Below are 12,682 nucleotides of genomic sequence, written 5' to 3'. Positions count from 1 at the left end.
TCATGCATGACGCGTTTCGGAGTATAGTTCAAACTCCTTCCTCAGAGGCTCCGGCAGCTCCCAACATGCGCGTGGCACCGCCCCTCTTTTAAACACCAGTTGGTGTGTCCTGAATGGACCGCTCTGCAGCGTCTTAACAAAGAGCATTCTGGGTTTGTAGTGCCAATGTCCTTTATTCCTCCGATGGTTGCGCGGGTACATCTGCTGAAAGATTGTTTCTCAGCCCGCAAATGAGCCTTGATGCATGGTGGTGTGCTAAATCCTCAACTAGTGCCCCTTGCGACAGCCTCGTAAATGCGAACCATCTCGGCCCCCTACAATCATGGGTTGGTGCTTTCCGGCGATCGGGCAGCCGCCAATATATCCTGCTCCAAGGTTTACCCCTCCGGTAGAAAGCACTCTGACTCTGGTTGCTGCTTAACGCTTTTATAGGTATGCACACAGTCCCGTACATCAATATTAATCACAGCGCTGCCTTATCATGCCTGACGCGTTTCGGAGTATAGTTCAAACTCCTTCCTCAGAGGCTCCGGCGGCTCCCAACATGCGCGTGGCACCGCCCCTCTTTTATAAACCAGTTGGTGTGTCCTGAATGGACCGCTCTGCAGCGTCTATAACAAAGAGCATTCTGGGGTTTGTAGTGCCAATGTCCTTTATTCCTCCGATCGTTGCGCGGGTACATCTGCTGAAAGATTGTTTTTCCGCTCGCAAATGAGCCTTGATGCATGGTGGTGTGCTAAATCCTCAACTAGTGCCCCTTGCGACAGCCTCGTAAACACGAACCATCTCGGCCCCCTACAATCATGGGGTGGTGCTTTCCGGCGGCCGGGCAGCCGCCAATATATCCTGCTCCAAGGTTTACCGCTCCGGTAGGAAACACTCTGACTCTGGTTGCTGCTTAACACTTTTATAGGTATGCACACAGTCCCGTACATCAATATTAATCACAGCGCTGCCTTATCATGCCTGACGCGTTTCGGAGTATAGTTCAAACTCCTTCCTCAGAGGCTCCGGCAGCTCCCAACATGCACGTGGCACCGCCCCTCTTTTAAACACCAGTTATTGTGTCCTGAATGGACCGCTCTGCAGTGTCTTAACAAAGAGCATTCTGGGGTTTGTAGTGCCAATGTCCTTTATTCCTCCGATGGTTGCGCGGGTACATCTGCTGAAAGATTGTTTTTCAGCCCGCAAATGAGCCTTGATGCATGGTGGTGTGCTATATCCTCAACTAGTGCCCCTTGCGACAGCCTCGTAAATACGGACCATCTCGGCCCCCTACAATCATGGGGTGGTGCTTCCCGGCGGCCGGGCAGCCGCCAATATATCCTGCCCCAAGGTTTACCCCTCCGGTAGGAAGCACTCCGACTCTGGTCGCTGACTAACGCTTTTATAGGTATGCACACAGCCCGTACATCAATATTAATCACAGCGCTGCCTTATCATGCCTGACGCATGCCTAACGCTATCAGCAGATGTACCCGCTCAACCATCGGAGGAATAAAGGACATTGGCACTACAAACCCCAGAATGCTCTTTGTTATAGACGCTCCAGAGCGGTCCATTCAGGACACACCAACTGGTGTTTAAAAGAGGGGCGGTGCCACGCGCATGTTGGGAGCTGCCGGAGCCTCTGAGGAAGGAGTTTGAACTATACTCCGAAATGCGTCAGGCATGATAAGGCAGCGCTGTGATTAATATTGATGTACGGGACTGTGTGCATACCTATAAAAGCGTTAAGCAGCAACTAGAGTCAGAGTGCTTCCTACCGGAGGGGTAAACCTTGGAGCAGGATATATTGGCAGCTGCCCTGCCACCGGGAAGCACCACCCCATGATTGTAGGGGACCGAGATGGTTCGTATTTACGAGGCTGTCGCAAGGGGCACTAGTTAAGGATTTAGCACACCACCATGCATCAAGGCTCATTTGCGGGCTGAAAAACAATCTTTCAGCAGATGTACCCGCGTAACCATCGGAGGAATAAAGGACATTGGCACTACAAACCCCAGAATGCTCTTTGTTATAGAAGCTGCAGAGCGGTCCATTCAGGACACACCAACTGGTGTTTAAAAGAGGGGCGGTGCCACGCGCATGTTGGGAGCTGCCGGAGCCTCTGAGGAAGGAGTTTGAACTATACTCCGAAACGCGTCAGGCATGATAAGGCAGCGCTGTGATTAATATTGATGTACAGGACTGTGTGCATACCTATAAAAGCGTTAAGCAGCAACCAGAGTCAGAGTGTTTCCTACCGGAGGGGTAAACCTTGGAGCAGGATATATTGGCGGCTGCCCGGCCGCCGGAAAGCACCACCCCATGATTGTAGGGGGCCGAGATGGTTCGTGTTTATGAGGCTGTCGCAAGGGGCACTAGTTGAGGATTTAGCACACCACCATGCATCAAGGCTCATTTGCGAGCGGAAAAACAATCTTTCAGCAGATGTACCCGCGCAACCATCGGAGGAATAAAGGACATTGGCACTACAAACCCCAGAATGCTCTTTGTTATAGAAGCTGCAGAGCAATCCATTCAGGACACACCAACTGGTGTTTAAAAGAGGGGCGGTGCCACGCGCATGTTGGGAGCTGCCGGAGCCTCTGAGAAAGGAGTTAGAACTATACTCCGAAACGCGTCAGGCATGATAAGGCAGCGCTGTGATTAATATTGATGTATGGGACTGTGTGCATACCTATAAAAGCATTAAGCAGCAACCAGAGTCAGAGTGCTTGCTACCGGAGGGGTAAACCTTGGAGAAGGACATATATATATATATATATATTCCAACGTAAAGGTTGCCCCAAAAGAAGACGCCGACTCACAAGGAGGATTGCTTCCTTTAATGGAGGACTTCAGCAGGGCAGCAACGAACACCATCCCAATTCATAAAATCGCCCAACGCGTTTCAAACACCTCTGTGTCCTTGATCACGGGCTTGAAGAACTGCAGTCAGCAGCATCCAGGGAACACCTGATAAACTTTCCAAGTCCCGCCCCTGTGGGCGTCTCAAGGTATGCTGGTACTTGTGGTTCCCATTAGTTTTGCTCAAGTGAGTGCTGCTGTGCCTTTCAAATAAATCTCGTTTTACCCCAGTGGGCAGGAAGGGTGAAAACCACTGCTCGAACTGATTTTTGATAATGTCCCCTCACACGGACCTCCTCGTTCCTTGAACGCGCTTAGTGTTTGCCAAACGCAGGATCTGCCAGAGAGGCAGGGGGGCGTCTTCGCGACCGGGCAGGCCGCTAACATTCCAACGTAAAGGTTGCCCCAAAAGAAGACGCCGACTCACAAGGAGGATTGCTTCCTTTAATGGAGGACTTCAGCAGGGCAGCAACGAACACCATCCCAATTCATAAAATCGCCCAACGCGTTTCAAACACCTCTGTGTCCTTGATCACGGGCTTGAAGAACTGCAGTCAGCAGCATCCAGGGAACACCTGATAAACTTTCCAAGTCCCGCCCCTGTGGGCGTCTCAAGGTATGCTGGTACTTGTGGTTCCCATTAGTTTTGCTCAAGTGAGTGCTGCTGTGCCTTTCAAATAAATCTCGTTTTACCCCAGTGGGCAGGAAGGGTGAAAACCACTGCTCGAACTGATTTTTGATAATGTCCCCTCACACGGACCTCCTCGTTCCTTGAACGCGCTTAGTGTTTGCCAAACGCAGGATCTGCCAGAGAGGCAGGGGGGCGTCTTCGCGACCGGGCAGGCCGCTAACATTCCAATGTAAAGGTTGCCCCAAAAGAAGACGCCGACTCACAAGGAGGATTGCTTCCTTTAATGGAGGACTTCAGCAGGGCAGCAACGAACACCATCCCAATTCATAAAATCGCCCAACGCGTTTCAAACACCTCTGTGTCCTTGATCACGGGCTTGAAGAACTGCAGTCAGCAGCATCCAGGGAACACCTGATAAACTTTCCAAGTCCCGCCCCTGTGGGCGTCTCAAGGTATGCTGGTACTTGTGGTTCCCATTAGTTTTGCTCAAGTGAGTGCTGCTGTGCCTTTCAAATAAAGCGCGTTCAAGGAACGAGGAGGTCCGTGTGAGGGGACATTATCAAAAATCAGTTCGAGCAGTGGTTTTCACCCTTCCTGCCCACTGGGGTAAAAACGAGATTTATTTGAAAGGCACAGCAGCACTCACTTGAGCAAAACTAATGGGAACCACAAGTACCAGCATACCTTGAGACACGCCCACAGGGGCGGGACTTGGAAAGTTTATCAGGTGTTCCCTGGATGCTGCTGACTGCAGTTCTTCAAGCCCGTGATCAAGGACACAGAGGTGTTTGAAACGCGTTGGGCGATTTTATGAATTGGGATGGTGTTCGTTGCTGCCCTGCTGAAGTCCTCCATTAAAGGAAGCAATCCTCCTTGTGAGTCGGCGTCTTCTTTTGGGGCAACCTTTACGTTGGAATGTTAGCGGCCTGCCCGGTCGCGAAGACGCCCCCCTGCCTCTCTGGCAGATCCTGCGTTTGGCAAACACTAAGCGCGTTCAAGGAACGAGGAGGTCCGTGTGAGGGGACATTATCAAAAATCAGTTCGAGCAGTGGTTTTCACCCTTCCTGCCCACTGGGGTAAAAACGAGATTTATTTGAAAGGCACAGCAGCACTCACTTGAGCAAAACTAATGGGAACCACAAGTACCAGCATACCTTGAGACACGCCCACAGGGGCGGGACTTGGAAAGTTTATCAGGTGTTCCCTGGATGCTGCTGACTGCAGTTCTTCAAGCCCGTGATCAAGGACACAGAGGTGTTTGAAACGCGTTGGGCGATTTTATGAATTGGGATGGTGTTCGTTGCTGCCCTGCTGAAGTCCTCCATTAAAGGAAGCAATCCTCCTTGTGAGTCGGCGTCTTCTTTTGGGGCAACCTTTACGTTGGAATGTTAGCGGCCTGCCCGGTCGCGAAGACACCCCCCTGCCTCTCTGGCAGATCCTGCGTTTGGCAAACACTAAGCGCGTTCAAGGAACGAGGAGGTCCGTGTGAGGGGACATTATCAAAAATCAGTTCGAGCAGTGGTTTTCACCCTTCCTGCCCACTGGGGTAAAAACGAGATTTATTTGAAAGGCACAGCAGCACTCACTTGAGCAAAACTAATGGGAACCACAAGTACCAGCATACCTTGAGACACGCCCACAGGGGCGGGACTTGGAAAGTTTATCAGGTGTTCCCTGGATGCTGCTGACTGCAGTTCTTCAAGCCCGTGATCAAGGACACAGAGGTGTTTGAAACGCGTTGGGCGATTTTATGAATTGGGATGGTGTTCGTTGCTGCCCTGCTGAAGTCCTCCATTAAAGGAAGCAATCCTCCTTGTGAGTCGGCGTCTTCTTTTGGGGCAACCTTTACGTTGGAATGTTAGCGGCCTGCCCGGTCGCGAAGACGCCCCCCTGCCTCTCTGGCAGATCCTGCGTTTGGCAAACACTAAGCGCGTTCAAGGAACGAGGAGGTCCGTGTGAGGGGACATTATCAAAAATCAGTTCGAGCAGTGGTTTTCACCCTTCCTGCCCACTGGGGTAAAAACGAGATTTATTTGAAAGGCACAGCAGCACTCACTTGAGCAAAACTAATGGGAACCACAAGTACCAGCATACCTTGAGACACGCCCACAGGGGCGGGACTTGGAAAGTTTATCAGGTGTTCCCTGGATGCTGCTGACTGCAGTTCTTCAAGCCCGTGATCAAGGACACAGAGGTGTTTGAAACGCGTTGGGCGATTTTATGAATTGGGATGGTGTTCGTTGCTGCCCTGCTGAAGTCCTCCATTAAAGGAAGCAATCCTCCTTGTGAGTCGGCGTCTTCTTTTGGGGCAACCTTTACGTTGGAATATATATATATATATATATATATATATATATATATTCAGCCAAACTTCTCCAAGAAAAGCAGTCGACGCCGTGTCTGTGCAAAAATTGAGTTTAATGTCAGCTGAAAATGCTAGACGCGTTTCGCCTGACCTGCAGGCTTGTTCACTAGCAAATTGATAAAGTTTTTCGTGACTATTTAACAGTGTGCATGTGATCAAGTCACATGGTGAAGCTACTACAATAGAACTGGACAACAGACTCGTAGTTGGTAAAGTGCAACCTTACAAAAAGGAAAATTCCGAATTGTAAATGACCACAGTACAATAAAGCTGTTACAAAATGAAACAACATCAATGTCCTTTACATATTTTTAAATTCAACATATGTGCTAGCACTCCCAGTGTGTTATTAACAGGTAGTGGTTAAACTTAACGCTTAAGTAGTGCCGTTAACCATCGAATGATCGAGTGATCAGATATTGAAATATCTATAAACCTGAAATACGGTAGTGTACATTTATAAACATTCATAAACATACAAACACAGCGTGCCGCCCAAGTGGGCAAAAGCACCGAAGAATTGATGCACATCGGTCTGTATATAATACTCATCGTCCAAAATAAGTGACTAAATCAAAACAAAATTAAAAATGTTAAAATTGAAAACCATAAAGAGCGGGAGGGGCCTACAGATGTGTATGTAAGTCTTCCTCCATGTTGAGGCCATTCGGGGTTTTGGTGTTTAATCTAATGATATAGCAAGACTCTAATTTGCGTAATTTCTTTTCACGATTCCCACCCCGGCTGCTCATTGGGATGGCATCTATGACAAAATAGGACAAGCCTTCAGTGTGTCTATTGTGAAACTTGTCAAAATGACGAGCCACGAGGTAGGTTTTATCCCCATTTCTAATGGCCCGTAAATGCTGAAGCACTCTCTTATGGACAGGCAAGATGGTAGAACCTATGTATTTTAAGCCACATGGGCACTGGAGCACATATATTGCATACTCCGTCTTGCACGAATATTGGCCCTTGATTTGTTGTGTCGTTTTGTGGGAAAAACCTGCTGGATAGCAGGTGGTATTTTTCCCAAATGCACACGCCTTACATTTGAGGCATTTGATGAACCCATCCCTTCTGCTTAACCATAGGCCAGACGGTTTCGTTTGAGTGTTGCTTGGAAGCATATTTTTGACAAGCGCTTGCTGTAGAGATCTTGCTTTTCTAAAAGTGAATTGGGGTCTTCTTTGAACAATTTTTCCCAGCACCGGATCACTGCGGATAATGTGCCAGTGTTTGTTAAAGATAGTCCTTAATTCAACCTGTTGTTTATTGTAGGTGGTAATAAATCTACACTGATTCAAATCAGGTTGTGAGATATTGGTGTCCTTCTTAGCTTTATTAAAAAGTAAGTGTTCTCTGTTGGTCTTTTTCACTTTTAGGACAGCTTGGTTCAAGCATCCTTCAGAGTATCCTCTAGCTCGAAAGCGGGATTTGAGACAAAGGAGCTCTTTATCCAACTCTTGCTCACTGCTGCAGTTTCGCATAGCTCTGAGACATTCCCCATACGGAATGCTCTTTACTAATTTGGCCGGATGGAAACTTGTGGCGTGTAATAACGTGTTCCCATCTGTAGGCTTCCGATACAGTTTAGTTTGAAGTTTCCCTTCACTTACAAAGACCGTTAAGTCAAGAAAATTAATTTCAGAAGCACTGATGGTACTAGTAAGTTTCAAATTCAAATTGTTCGTTTGCAATTCTCTGACAAAATCCTGTGCACTTCTCATTGTACCTTTCCAAATAACAAAAAGATCATCGATGTATCGACTCCAATGCATTACATTATTTTGCCACTCTGCCTGCCATTGCGTCTGGACCACCTGCTCCTCCCACCAGCCCATATGCAAATTAGCATAGCTGGGGGCGAAGCAGGTGCCCATCGCTGTCCCGCAAATCTGGTGGTATAGCTCCCCATTGAACAAAAAATAGTTATTCTCAAGACAGATGGTGATCATTTTGAGAAGCATTTGTGTATGGTGCCAGTATTTTGCCTGACGGGTACCCAAAAAATATTTACATGCATTGATGCCATCCTTATGGCGTATGCTGGTATACAACGTCGTTGCATCAATGGTTATCAACAGGTAATCAGACTCCCAAGGCACATCATAAATCCTGCGCAAGAAATCACTCGTGTCCAGGATAAATGATGGGAGAGCCTTTACAAGAGGACACAGAAAAGAGTCAACAAATTTTGAAGTATGCTCAAAAGCACTGCCTATGGCCGAAATAATGGGCCTGCCAGGAGGATTCGATAAGTCTTTATGGACCTTAGGTATAAGGTAAAATACCGGGGTGGTAGGACAATCTATTTTAAGAAAAGACATTTCATTTTTACTCAATATACCTTGACGAGTCCATTCGATCAGCAAATTGTTAAAAGAAGAATAACACTCATGCAAAACATTATCATTTACCTTAACGTAATTGGCCCTATTGTTCAGTTGTTTATAGGCCTCTGTTAGGTACTGCTGTTTGCCCCAGAGGACCACATTGCCCCCTTTGTCCGCATTGCGGACAATGCACTCATTGTCCCTGTTCAATTTATCAACCAGATTAAAATAATCTTTAGACTGTTGGGTAAATGCATTCCTCTTTTTCTTTAATGATTCACAGAGATTTTTAACTTCATTAGTGACTAAATCGTTAAATACATCTACTGAATCTCTTGCTGTGATAGGGGTAAACTTAGAAGCAGATTTGAAATCGGTTAATGTTTCAATACTCATGTCAATACCCTCCTTCAGTGCCAGTGTAGTCATTAGTTCATTAGTGTTGTTCGTATCCAAAATAGCACTGGAACCTGCAGTGCAGTCGTCAGTGTTATTCATTTGATGTAGTTCAAGCATAAGATTCATATCATCCACTCCCAGATTTTCAAATTGCACTTGCGTGGATGAGTGCCCAGATGGCACCGGCTTGGTTGGTGCCACAGCAAAAAACTTTTTAAGTTTCAGAGCTCTTACAAATTTGAAAAGGTCTATCCTCGTTGTTACATAGTCCATATCAATTTGGGGACAATATGATAGACCAAGTTGTAGTATGCTCTTTTCTTTCTCAGAGAGCACAATGTCAGTGAGGTTGATAATTGCGGTTTCGTTGGGTATAGTTACTTCTTCGGTTTGGATCTGGGCTTCTCTTTGTCGTTGACAGAGTTTGGAGCTTTGCGCCTCTTCCCCCTCTGCCTCTTACTCTTTGTGCTCTGTTGTTTACTGGGGGTCTTGGGCCTAAATTGAAGCGTCTCTCTTCCCTTAAAAAATCAAACTCATCGACAACAGAAGGAATGGGTGCTCCCATGAGATTGCTGGGTCCTTCCTCTGCATCCGTATCAAGTTCAGAGCTGGGGATACTACTTTGCTCCGATACATGAACTTGACCTGTGGATGCGGCTGCATTCATTCTCAGGTTCCTCATACTTTCAAATTTCTTTGCAAACGTATAAATTTGCCCCCGGTCATAATCGTTCTTGTCGCGCTGAAACTTTTGCGCCTTTCTTTCTTTAATTGATGCTTCTAGTTTTAACAATCTCTCCTGCATTTCGGTCTTGAATTTAAGCACCAATTCCTGATCGGCCTCCCTACTCAACATGTCCAAAATCTGATCGATTTCTTCAAGGATTTTAACACGATCAATTTCCGCGTACTTTATGAGGATTGCGAGCATTCTGCTAGAAGACTCCTGGCTGTTCTCGGACCACTCTCTCAGCATGTTCGGGTTGGGGTCCTCGTAGGTAGGCGCTACCAAAATGCGAAGCCCTCTTGGTATTCTCTTAGCTTCCAAATAGCAGCGCAGAGATTTAGCTTCCCACCACTTGGAGACTTCTGTACGCTTCAATTTCTCCAGGCGTTTTAGTCGCGTCACTACATCCGTAGTTTTGGTACCTGCAACGCCTGCTGAAGATTTAGTGACCGTTGTTACTTTATCACAAAAGATCGTTAAGGCAGCTTCCTCCCGCTCTTTAATTTCAACAGCTGACATTTTTAAAACACAAAGTTTTTCCGCGGTATGATCCGCACGCACAGAACCGCCAGTGTCCACACTTGCTACAATGTGTGTGATTTGCTTTGTAGTTCACTGACTTTCCCTTCTCCCCGTCCGTGTTATCGAACGCTCACCTCAGCTTTCAGTCCACAAGCCCCGGGTCCTCCGACTCGAACTGGCGATGTGGTCCTCGGCTGGGTTGCTGTTTCCAATCAATCAGGGCGCGGTCCCGCTCTCCTGTATTAACGGTACGGGGGGGGCAGCGGTATTCACACGTTCCACAGGTGAATGGGAACTCCCGTTGCCTCCAGAACGAAGGGCGCGTCGACGAGAGACCTCCCAAACACGGTCACAATATTCAGCCAAACTTCTCCAAGAAAAGCAGTCGACGCCGTGTCTGTGCAAAAATTGAGTTTAATGTCAGCTGAAAATGCTAGACGCGTTTCGCCTGACCTGCAGGCTTGTTCACTAGCAAATTGATAAAGTTTTTTGTGACTATTTAACAGTGTGCATGTGATCAAGTCACATGGTGAAGCTACTACAATAGAACTGGACAACAGACTCGTAGTTGGTAAAGTGCAACCTTACAAAAAGGAAAATTAATCTGGTTGATAAATTGAACAGGGACAATGAGTGCATTGTCCGCAATGCGGACAAAGGGGGCAATGTGGTCCTCTGGGGCAAACAGCAGTACCTAACAGAGGCCTATAAACAACTGAACAATAGGGCCAATTACGTTAAGGTAAATGATAATGTTTTGCATGAGTGTTATTCTTCTTTTAACAATTTGCTGATCGAATGGACTCGTCAAGGTATATTGAGTAAAAATGAAATGTCTTTTCTTAAAATAGATTGTCCTACCACCCCGGTATTTTACCTTATACCTAAGGTCCATAAAGACTTATCGAATCCTCCTGGCAGGCCCATTATTTCGGCCATAGGCAGTGCTTTTGAGCATACTTCAAAATTTGTTGACTCTTTTCTGTGTCCTCTTGTAAAGGCTCTCCCATCATTTATCCTGGACACGAGTGATTTCTTGCGCAGGATTTATGATGTGCCTTGGGAGTCTGATTACCTGTTGATAACCATTGATGCAACGACGTTGTATACCAGCATACGCCATAAGGATGGCATCAATGCATGTAAATATTTTTGGGGTACCCGTCAGGCGAAATACTGGCACCATACACAAATGCTTCTCAAAATGATCACCATCTGTCTTGAGAATAACTATTTTTTGTTCAATGGGGAGCTATACCACCAGATTTGCGGGACAGCGATGGGCACCTGCTTCGCCCCCAGCTATGCTAATTTGCATATGGGCTGGTGGGAGGAGCAGGTGGTCCAGACGCATTGGCAGGCAGAGTGGCAAAATAATGTAATGCATTGGAGTCGATACATCGATGATCTTTTTGTTATTTGGAAAGGTACAATGAGAAGTGCACAGGATTTTGTCAGAGAATTGCAAACGAACAATTTGAATTTGAAACTTACTAGTACCATCAGTGCTTCTGAAATTAATTTTCTTGACTTAACGGTCTTTGTAAGTGAAGGGAAACTTCAAACTAAACTGTATCGGAAGCCTACAGATGGGAACACGTTATTACACGCCACAAGTTTCCATCCGGCCAAATTAGTAAAGAGCATTCCGTATGGGGAATGTCTCAGAGCTATGCGAAACTGCAGCAGTGAGCAAGAGTTGGATAAAGAGCTCCTTTGTCTCAAATCCCACTTTCGAGCTAGAGGATTCTCTGAAGGATACTTGAACCAAGCTGTCCTAAAAGTGAAAAAGACCAACAGAGAACACTTACTTTTTAATAAAGCTAAGAAGGACACCAATATCTCACAACCTGATTTGAATCAGTGTAGATTTATTACCACCTACAATAAACAACAGGTTGAATTAAGGACTATCTTTAACAAACACTGGCACATTATCCGCAGTGATCCGGTGCTGGGAAAAATTGTTCAAAGAAGACCCCAATTCACTTTTAGAAAAGCAAGATCTCTACAGCAAGCGCTTGTCAAAAATATGCTTCCAAGCAACACTCAAAAGAAACCGTCTGGCCTATGGTTAAGCAGAAGGGATGGGTTCATCAAATGCCTCAAATGTAAGGCGTGTGCATTTGGGAAAAATACCACCTGCTATCCAGCAGGTTTTTCCCACAAAACGACACAACAAATCAAGGGCCAATATTCGTGCAAGACGGAGTATGCAATATATGTGCTCCAGTGCCCATGTGGCTTAAAATACATAGGTTCTACCATCTTGCCTGTCCATAAGAGAGTGCTTCAGCATTTACGGGCCATTAGAAATGGGGATAAAACCTACCCCGTGGCTCGTCATTTTGACAAGTTTCACAATAGACACACTGAAGGCTTGTCCTATTTTGTCATAGATGCCATCCCAATGAGCAGCCGGGGTGGGAATCGTGAAAAGAAATTACGCAAATTAGAGTCTTGCTATATCATTAGATTAAACACCAAAACCCCGAATGGCCTCAACATGGAGGAAGACTTACATACACATCTGTAGGCCCCTCCCGCTCTTTATGGTTTTCAATTTTAACATTTTTAATTTTGTTTTGATTTAGTCACTTATTTTGGACGATGAGTATTATATACAGACCGATGTGCATCAATTCTTCGGTGCTTTTGCCCACTTGGGCGGCACGCTGTGTTTGTATGTTTATGAATGTTTATAAATGTACACTACCGTATTTCAGGTTTATAGATATTTCAATATCTGATCACTCGATCATTCGATGGTTAACGGCACTACTTAAGCGTTAAGTTTAACCACTACCTGTTAATAACACACTGGGAGTGCTAGCACATATGTTGAATT

This window comes from Triturus cristatus, chromosome 5_1, assembly GCF_964204655.1.
Source record: "Triturus cristatus chromosome 5_1, aTriCri1.1, whole genome shotgun sequence".
In the NCBI taxonomy this organism is placed as follows: domain Eukaryota; kingdom Metazoa; phylum Chordata; class Amphibia; order Caudata; family Salamandridae; genus Triturus; species Triturus cristatus.
Note: the sequence above shows the minus strand (reverse complement) of the source record.